The following is an 11,124-nucleotide window of genomic DNA, read 5'->3' as shown; positions in this document are numbered from 1 at the left end:
CTCCCCCTCCACATGAATTCCTCCTCAGTGCAGAAAAGCCGCGTGCACATTGGGGGGGGGGCGAGAGAGAGAGAGCGAGAGAGAGAGACCGTCAGCTCCTCTGTGCTTCCCAGCTGCCCTCCTACTCTGCGCCCTTCACCCACCCTTCTCAATAAAACCCTTTAACTTTCCCGAGGATTGCATGTGCAAACAGCGTGTGGAAAAAAAGTCATGCTTTACTTCCTCTATCTCTCCACTGCCAAACCTAGAAACCCCTAAACAGCAGCTCATCGATCACTTGCGATTTTTCACGTTGTTTGTGCATCGCCGTGAGATCAAACGTCCAGGTTGAGAGAAACCCTATCATGCTACTCAAAACAAGACACCCTGTATCTCACCACTGCTCTGTTATGAAACCAAATCCAATATATTTCTGGGTCCCGAGCACAGCCCCTTTAATAACTGGCCTACAAGTCACCTGCTATCCTCATTTTGATATCATGCTGAATAATTGAGGTTATAGATCTTCCAGCTCAAGTGCAACAATGCCTGCTTTTTTCTCATGCTCCCGCCCTGCCACCAAATCTATAACCATGAAATAATTTCTCATTGCCTAAAGGTTTATTGGTGCCAAGATTATAATGGCTTACGATTTGCTCTTCAGAAAATTGCTTCACACAAACAGAGCCGTTGGACCTGTACATACTAGAAATGAATAATGTAATGGGGACCTTTGTGTCAGTTGTAAATTAAATGTGAGTAAAAATATATCCCAGAGTCAGGGATCATTAGAAAGCAAACAATTATCATCATGTATAAAAATCAATTGTATATTCAGGAACATGAAATACCCTGGCTGTTCTCATAACTCACTTCACTTTTATGATTTTTGTCCACAAGTGTATAAGTCAGCTTCAAATGCGGCGTTGAACTGGATTTACTCTCCACTACTACACCACTAATTAGTGTTTGATGGCTGGCAGCCTTGCAAGTGTGTCACCCCATGCAGGCCAACTGAGGTCTCTGTGGAGTCTGCAGGCTCCATGGCATGTGAGTGGTGAGGGTCAGGTGTCATTCCTCACCTATTATTTGGTGTTAGCTATTGTCACCTGGAGCTGTTCCCTGTGGTATATAGGAAATAATTGGACAGTTTTCTTCCCTGGCAATTATGTACATTATGTGGAATAGATTTTGATATAAGCAGCCTGTTATTATGACATCTGAATCAAATGTAATTTATTGTTGTGGTTAGAAAAGTGTGCCACAAAAAGACTACATTTATTTTCAATTTTCCACCCCCAACTAATGGGGGAGTGAGATTCAAAGTTATTTGTTTGAAACTTCCACTAAGTGATTAAACTTTGCCGCAGTGTTGGTGAGAAAAAGCCCTGCCACCCTGCTGTTTGTTCTAATGCAGCGCTCCTCTGTTATTAACCAGCTGTATTTATAGACTGCTCCTGGAATAATTAAGTTGCTTCCCATTGTTGAACTTTTAATAGCTTGCCCGATTCAATTTAAAGCTGATAATGCTTCCACTTACAAAAACTTCAAGGGAAATAGGGAAAAAAGGAAATAGGTTTATTCACATATACGCTCCTTACTTCTTGGCCAAGCGCAGTAACATCACATCCACCACAAACAAGATGTCACGTGTGAGTTAATGAGCTTTAGAGGTGCTAATAGGCGGACTTTGATAGCTTTGAACAGAGCCAGGCTAGCTGTTTCCCCCTGTTTACAGTCTTTGTGCTAAGCTAAGCTACTGGCTGTAGCTTCATATTTACCATGTAAATACGAAAGTGATGTCAATCCTTTAATCTAACTCTCAGAAAGAAAGCGAAAAGACGTATTTCTCAAAATGTCAAACTATTCCCCTAACGCATAAGTGCAATCCCGTCTTGAAATTAAAAACAGCACACGTGTGTTGGGGACTTGCGCGGCTACAGAGTGGAGACTGGTCTTGCTGCCTCCAGGCCTGTTGAGGGTCACCTTAGCTGCCAAGATAACAGAAACAGGAACTCTGCCACAACCTCGTAGCCATCTACACAAACAGGTTGACAAGGCTGAAACAGCATTTCAACTTTTTTACCGCCACCACTGCTGCCCACTTAAGCAAAAACTGAGCAGCCTGTAAGGATCAAAGGCCTCACACTCCAGCACAATCTCCTGCAGACCAAGGTTATGTAAGATCAGCACTGTTGCTGTTGGTACAGCATGAGGCAGACCTCCAAAATAATTTACTCCATCATCTCCATGAAGCATCGAAGACGTTGTGTGGAGGCTGCTGGTTAAGTATGGAAGGCGTCACAGGTTATTAGTCAGAGCTTTCTGAATCTGTCGCCAGGCCTTATGTTTATCCTGTAGCTTGGGTCTTCTGCATGCACTCACACACACATACACATCAACATGTGTGACCCGTGCCCATGCCAAGGGATTAGTCCCCTCCGGGCCCCTGCCCACACAGCAGGCAGGCAATCGGGGAGCAGTGCCAGGGCCTGCTTACAGAGATTTATCCACTGCTTTACACTCCCTGGCTTGGTCAAACATACACACGTGGCCTCCTTTGCCTTCTGCAGGACCCAGTGAATGGCTGCTGATCTGCAGCAAAGATAATAATGTGCGTGAAATGTGGTTTTAGCTGTAGGGAGACAGCAGGTTGGCTTTGTGGGAGTGTTTTACCTTGGGCAGATGTCAAAAGGAGCAGTCAGAGTAACATAAATGTGTTGTTTGATATAAATGCCAAGTATGTGTCATGTCCTTGCACTGCAGATCAATAATGACTTGATGTCAAGGGTGTTAACAATGAACTGTGTGAGTGTTACACAACAATTGCCGTTTGACTCAGCACTGCTCATTTCAGCTTCCAACTCCAATTATTGCAGTGATGATTCATGTGGTTTATTCACTGGTTTAATGCAGTAATTAAGATGCAGTCTTTAAGGGAAGTATGACAGAACCATGGCACAGCTTACATAATGTTTTTGTGATTGTGTTGTTATTTTTTTCAATGTGAAATTTACTATGTGGGCTGTTGAATCAAGCATTGACAGTGTGTGCCAAACAATGCAGTGTAGATGTATTTTTTTTAATGCTCTTTATATGTAATGGTTAGGTACACAATGAGGCAGATAATGAATGATAATCAACTACTTCTATTTGCTATGATAACACATAACTACAGCATGGCTATGAATAAAATCTGAAATGTGGGCTGCGTCATTCAATTAACCCAAAAAAGTCCCATTAGATTTTTTTCTGCAAGCTGATGTAGGAATTACTTTGGTTTTGAGGGTCAAATGTGACCATATAAACAGCTGTCAAGAAAACAGTCTCACGACAAGGTCCATTTAGTAGCTCTTCTTGTGCTCCTACCTTTGATCATATCACATCATCTTATTTAGCAGACAGACTTTGCCCAGTTGTCGTGGAAGAGTAGATGTTGAATGATAAATTTCCATTTTGTGAGTATTTTAAAGCAACACTCCTCGTAACTTTTGAAAGAAGAAATAATCTTCCTCTTGCAATTGAAATAAGCAATAAAATTCATGTTTGCCCAGCCCAATACACTGCAAGACTTTGCTGACACATTAACATTTCAAAGCTTAATGAGATGAAAAACAACAATTAAACACACCTTAATTCAACAGTTGTTTTCCTGCTCAAGCAGCACTACTCCCCAAGACCTACACACAGACGTTAATGTGTAGAAATGGTGCAAAAATTGGTGGTGTTTTCCTTTACTGTGCCCTTTTACTGAAATTACCATTTGTTGTCACAGGGTCTGTTGTTCAGTAAAGGTTACATGGTCTTGTTTTTTAAGGACTCAAAATGGAAATTTGAGCATTTGCAATTCCATGACAACTGGGTGAACTCCATCTGCTGATTAGGATCAGGAGATATTATCGAAAAGCTCCAGAACAGCTACTAAATGGTCCTGTTTTAGTCTTGTCCCATATAAGTTCACATCAAAAACGATATTTTATCTCCAAGTTTAACCCATGGAAATCATATATTAAAATCACATTTTCAACATTGATAACTTCCAAAAGTATACCTTTAAATTCTCTCTGGTTTTGAATTGTGGGAGAAAATGGCAGATGGGATACAGTATGTATTTGACTGCACAATGGCTACACTGTATTGGTGTACCTAATGTATAAGTGGGGATGATTCTGCTGAGGTGTGTGTGCATGGTGCAGAGAGATGACTAGGTGACACTGAGCCAAAGAAACAAGTGTGACACCTTTCATTAATGCACTGCTGGCATTGTAACTAATACCCTACTAATTATCTGAAGCAAGCAAACAGATGGAGTGATGAATACCTCCAGCTCTGAACCGCCTTTTTTTTTCTTCAACCTGCCAACTATTGCCGAGCCCACTTCAGCCAATGGCTGATACTAACAGTACAATACAAGCTCGGCGTGCATGCACACACAAGGAAATGTCTCTGGAGACCTGCTGATTTTACTCCTTGCAAGAGCTCCTCAGTCAGCTGCAGGGACAATAAAATATTCATCATGAGTGTTGAGCATTCTGTGGCAGCACCGCAGGTTTATTTGTATGCCTGCTCAGGTGTGAAGAGTAAACAGGGCAGAGAAGAGCAACAGAAAGTCTAATCTGTGTATTCTGAAGGCAGCAGTCATCTTGTACTGTTCTCTTCATCTCCCACGACATGAAAACTCACCCATACAGATGTCAACAACATAAGGCGACCCAGTCAACCTCAGAGAGTCAACATTAGTGCAAAACATAATGAATCACACAGTGCTTTTTACTGTATGAACTACAGGTTTATATGCTCCAGAAAACAGCAAATTGATCAATTACGTGTGTTTCATGCCTGCTGACTCTGGTGTATTTCTTTATCTCTCAAAAAACCCTGTTACATAACATGACACATGATAAGTACCACAGTGGTATACAATTGGAGCTACAACTGCTTTTCATTATCAATTAATCTGCAGATTATTTTCTTGATAAGTCAATTAATCATTTCCTCTCAAAAATATAAAAAATACTGAATAAAAAAACCCACACATTTCCCAGCCCTCAATGTAACATTAAATTGTTTATTTCATCTGACTAACAGTCAACAAAATCCTAAAGTTTTTTAGTTTGCAATCACAATAGTTGACGGTTAATTTTCTGATCTATTAATCAACTTGTTTCAGTTCTACAAGAGGTGTTTTCTGACCTCTAGCATTGACTCCTCAGGAGGTGAAACTTGCTCTTTAATGTACTGTATATACTATACAAACGTGTACTGTACATAATGCAGTCTAATAGCCCTAGTAGCCCTGCAACAGATACAACATTTGTTAACCCTATAATGTTTGGTTTAGTTGAAACTTGTCAGAAATTCTTCATGAATCTCAGTGGTAATGTTTGAGGCCTCAGTAGAAGGTGTAGCTCCTCTACCAGTGGCTAGAGGAAAAAAAGTTCATCTGAGAGAGACTTTGCCTTTTGTAATGAGCTGCACATATATAACTTCATTATTCTTTTGTCTGCAGAGCAGAGACGGAAAGGTTGGCAGGCAAAGAGTAACCTTTTCCCTTTGCAAAGAATAGAGTGGAGAGTCCCATTCAGACTGACCACAGAGGTTGTAGCAGCAGAAACATGCAGCCAATTCATTCTGGGAAGATAGCGTCAGAGTTGCAGAGACAGGCTACAAAGTCTATATTAATACAGCCAGCAGTTCTCTGAAACAGAGGACAAGTGAGGGTGAGTTCTTCATTCACTTGGAGCTAGGGGTGGAGGGGGATGCAGTAAAATCAGTGAGCCAGTAGATTTCCCTGCTGTGTGATTTCATCACCCTTCAAACCTCCATACTGGACACAGAAGTTATATGCACTGTGTAGTAGGAGGATGAGTAGGAGTTCTTAATGTCATAGGCTTATTATTCATAAGCAGACACAAGGACTGAAACATGATTTTTTCATGGAAAACTTATCAGAAATGTTTTTTAAAAGAGCACGCCACCGATTTACATATGAAGATCAGTCAACTTGTCATGGTGGTTCTGAAGGGAGCTTATTAATGTCTGAGCAACTAACCCTGATAATATGATTTATGTGATTTCACATTGGGCTTGAGACATTAAAATTTTAACAGAAAGACTCAGTTATGAACTCTGGGATGGAGTTTGAGAGGCGTGGGAATTTTCCAAGCAGGGAAGGTCTAACCAAAGACAATGGTGGGAATCGTAGGATCCAGTTTTTGGAGACGAAAAGTCAAAATACCTTTCTGCAGTGCTGACCATTCTTATCTAAATCTGTTTCTTGTGAGTTTCTAACTTAGTGAAAGTAAAATGCTAAATCACTGGAGTTCCCCCTTAAAGACTTAAGTCAGTTGACAAAAGCCCAAGTCATGTCTTGAGGAGCCAGCCTTAAGTGAAGTCTCAATCCCCGTGGAGTGAAGTCCAAGTAAGATCACAAGTCTTTATGAGCTAAGTGCACTTCAGTTGCAAGTCTTCTTGGTTTTTGAATAATTAAAATGATGCAGAATTCCTACATGATCCTGTCAGAGCTGTTATTAGCATATATGACAAGTTAATCTCAACTCAAACTTCTTGAGATTTTAATGACCCTGTTTTGTAGACTGGCCCTGAGTTTAAGAGTTAACTAATATAATGCATGGAACAGGAAAAATGGGGAGTCATTAAGGGCCTACAACATTTTTTTGTCTGGAGGCACTATCAAGGGTTAATATAGCCCTGGGTAAAATCTTGTGATAAAAAGCAGTCCAGGTTATCTATGAGATGAGATTCAAAGTTCCAAAGGAAGTGAGTGATTGGACCTTTAAATTGAAATTATTTTGTTACACATACTGGTCGCAGGGTGAAGAAAAAAACTTAAATGTTCATGTGTTAAAGCCCCTCAAAACTCAAATCTTACATTTTTCTGTATAACATTAAATATTAATGACTAAGAAACATTATTAATTATTAACCATTCATCATTGTTTATCAGAAGTGTAACACTCAAAAATGTAGCTAATCTGTTTCATCACGACTGTGTGGGTGTGGTTTGATCAGGTTTAATTGACAGTGCTGATTTTCAATCAAATGTTGAATTCTGATAGATGCACGGACATATGTGATGTCACACTTTTCCAACTGAACCCTGCCCACTTCTAATAAAAAGAGCACAGAGAAAACAGCACAGAGACATATCTCTCTCATGAAATGACCAAAACAGCTTCGGCAGAAAAGGTGAAAAGTGCTTTCACTGCAAGGCCTAATGCAATTCAAGGGTTGTGTGTATTTACTTACTTATACCAGATTTTATCAGTGCTGGAAGAAGTAAATTCTTTACTTAAGTAAAAGTATCAATACAACAGTGTAAAAATAGTAAATTGAGGTTAAGGTCCCGCATTCAATATCCTTAAGTAAATGTACAAAAATATTGTATATAATATAATATAATATAACTTGAGACTTGTTTTTGCTTTTAAGTGTCAAGTCAAATTTTAGACAGTTCAGTCTAAAGTAGGTCCAGCATAATAGCAGTCAGGTCCAAATCAAGTTTCAAACCCTAACTTCAGTGACCCTTTTTGATTTGGGGCTCAAATCTACATACTCTGCATTGGACATGTGATTGCTAGAAGTGACGTCGCCGGATAATGTGGGTGACAGAAAGCTATATTTAAAAGAAAATTTAGCATTATTATGAAACTGGACAATTTCTGAATTTGTCTGATGTAGCAAAAACTTCCTTATTTTGTACTACAAGTTAAGCAAGCAGAATAATTTGGACATTCTGTTTGACTGAGGTCTACAGGGCACCATTCAAGAGAACTGGACTGCACGAACGGTTGTAGTGCTGAGTCACTTCTACGGAAGGCCTGGCCTCTACTCATTTTCACATAAACATCATTCACTGCCAATGATTCAGCCTTATTACAAGGCCCTGTGTCATGCTAGGTAGTCACCCTGAGTTTAGGAGAGACGTCTGCAGGGGTAAACAAAGGGAGCTTATCCTCATCATGTTTTCTGTGCTTGAATTAATCATCGGCAGGGTCTTCTCACAGCTCTCACGGTGGTGTCAGCCATGTCACATCAGATAGGGCCGCATCCCTCTGATGTGCTGAGCGGAAAGAGCAGGCCAGCCAGGTTGCATTCTGCTGACTGGCTGGAAGCACATGTCAGCCTGAATGCAGTTTGCTAAGAGGCTAATACTGCCCTCATCCAGGAGCGTGTTTCCTGATCCTATTGCCTGCATGGCCTCAAGTTACGGAAAACCAACTGGTCAGGTTTGTTTTACTCTGGGAGGAGAAGAATATGCTGTTTGTACTCAAGCCAAGCAAAACAATCTCATGTGATCTGTCCTAAATATCCAGTCACATACACATGATCGCTAAGTCATCCACATGGCTCTGCTAGAGAGTGAGCCAGGATCAGTCCCAGGCATGAATACATTCAACAAAACGCATTGTTTTACCAAAACGAAAACATGGCAGCTGCAGTATTGTGGACTGCGGATAATCTGGCGGCGAGTGCTTTTGTGGATTTGTGCTCGTGAGCATTCCCACTTTGTAGACGGGGTGTGAAGAGCAGGTTACATAAGAGGATCACCTCCGTAATGGTGTAATTCAGGATTCCTACTCAACACAGCCTTTCTATGTGTATCTTTAAGAGTGGGTGGGCATAAGTGGAGGACCATAGCCACAGGAAAATGCTGGCACATTGGGATTACCCATAGAGGGAGGAATTAGGGAAGAGATCGCGGGAAAAAGGAAGCGAGGGCCTGGAGGGGAATTAATAAGTGTAGAGTGGAAAGGAAGAGCAGAGAGGAGTTTTCCCTCCTAAAATATCAACAAACCTTCTAGAAAACTACTTTTACGGTCTATAGATTGTTTAAAAGCATAGTTTATGTTTAGAAAAGCAACTCCACACAATCTGATTTTTACAAAACCAGTCTGACATTTTGGAAATTACACATTTTCACTTGCTGGCTGAGAGTTAGATCAGAGGATCAATACAACTCTCATGTCTGTTCACTTACTATGGAGCTAGAACCAGGAGCATAGCATACCTTAGCATTGAGAATGGAAGTAGGAGGAGACAGCTAGCCTGGTAAAATACGCCTACCTGCATCTCTGAAGATCACTAATTATCACACTGTTTAAATCTGTACACAATCTTAGTTGTGGTTATACTGGAAGTTACGTGCTTAATCATTCCAGGGCGACTAGACAGAAAGAGAAGCAAAGCATCGCACAAGTTTTGACACCTGTACAGACGTTAGCTGTAAGTTCGTTAGCAACAAATACGCACCTGCTGTGTGTCGTTTATCATCAGCGCTGCCTCCCTGACCTCTGAACTCTGAACTCACCTGAAACTCCACGTCTTTCTGTTTTCTCCCTCCAGTCTCTGTGAGTCTTTGAAGCAGATTTATACAGAAACCTTTTGCTCCAAGGTGAAACACCTTCAACCCGCGCGGATGTCGCCTCTTCATGTCAGTTTAAACTGCTTCAATGCAGTGGCGCCGCTTCCAAAATTAGCTTCACAGCTAAACTATTTCCGCTAAGCTAAGCTAAGCTAAGCTAAGCTAATCAACTCACTGCTCCAGCTAGTTCACACTGCACTACCGTTATTCCGACTGGGAGTGTGCGTGCATCACTCAAAAGTGGTTACTTCCACCTAAAACTCTGTAGACACACGAATAGAGTAGCCTAAATTGGCTGTAACAATAGCAGCCATTATGCTAATAGTTTGTTTACACTTCTATATTCTGTTTTCACCAGGTGGAAGTTTTTGTAGCTGCCACAAATGTGTGATATCTCAGACCCTGGAAGTACAAATAGGAGGTTGATGTCAACAATTTTAAAATTCTGGTTGCTCGTAATCACACAATAAAAGATATAATGTGAATGTAGCATAGCAATGAGTGTGGCATTGATCTGCTGTTGACTAGAAAATAAATATGTGTATTTCCCAAACCATCAAACTGATTCTTTTAGCTTCTCTTTGCAAAGTTAGTTTCCTGAATCACACTTTTCCCTGTTATTTTTTGTGTAAATATTGCAAGAATTTTTTTTTAAATTAACTTAATAATTTTGCATCTTCTAATAGGCTTAAAACTATAACAATGGTAATGTTTAGTAAAACTATAGAGGTATAACTCCATATATCTAGCATCTGGCACCTGTGAAAGAACCTCTTTGTATTCTTTTACAACCTGTGTCTAAGCTTATAAATCCCCAGAAAATTCAACGTGATGTCCATTTGGGCAGAGTGACAAGATCAAGATCCATTTTTAGATCTGGATATCATGGGATTTTTGTGCCTTATGCTATGTTTGAATATTGTGAGGTTTCATCGAAATTCGTCCCCTTTTCACATTATTACATTGATGTCATTGGCATTAAGTGGTCTGCTTAGTGAGGAGACCAGGAATTCAAAAGGGATTAAATTCATTCATCCTCAAATCCACACAGATGAATGGATACACACCACCGAGATTCTCCCTTTTGATTGCAGCTTCATGCCAGCGAGTACAGTGTGAAAGGCAGAGGGGTGCTCACCCTGCAGCCAGGTTATGGATTTATGTTTTCACATAGTCTGACAGATGGGGCACTTGTTGAGTGGAGAGCAGATCTCTCGTCGGCCTCCAGGGGGCAGAGCGGCCTCTGTGCCCCAGGGCGACTCTGCCCTGTGCTCTGGGCTTAGCTGCTCGTTACATTAAAACAGGGGCTTCTGTGACAGAGTCAGCATTATGAAAGCTAAGAGGATTAGCTGATGGACATTTCTGGCGTTGCCGGTCAATTATCAAAATGAAAAGCAGTGACTGGGCAGGGCTGGCATGCTCTGTGGCACAGAAGAGCTCCACTCTCCTCCTCATCTCCACTCTACCTCTCTATCTCTCACTCAGCTCCAGTCTGTCATAGGTTACTGAGGTTCAGTGGGGGAAAAAAAAAAAAAAATAAATGAATCATTGGTGTGTTTCTGAACATGAAAGTTTTTTTTGAGTGTGTGTGTCTGTGTGAGCCATGGATTAAAAAAGAGCATTTAAATTTTAATGTTTCTAAAGTGCAAGACTGTATGTTATGCAACTGTATAAAAACAGGCCTGCACGTCAGCAAGCCATCCGTGCTCAAGTCTAACTCCTCCAACCATGTGCATGATCACCCCCTCACACACATACAC

Source organism: Seriola lalandi, unplaced genomic scaffold (assembly GCF_002814215.2).
Source record: "Seriola lalandi dorsalis isolate HSWRI2012SDOR001 ecotype SW California unplaced genomic scaffold, Sedor1 jcf7180002054544, whole genome shotgun sequence".
NCBI lineage: Eukaryota > Metazoa > Chordata > Actinopteri > Carangiformes > Carangidae > Seriola > Seriola lalandi.
The sequence above is the reverse complement of the archived record's forward strand: the minus strand, read 5'-3'. Positions refer to the sequence as shown.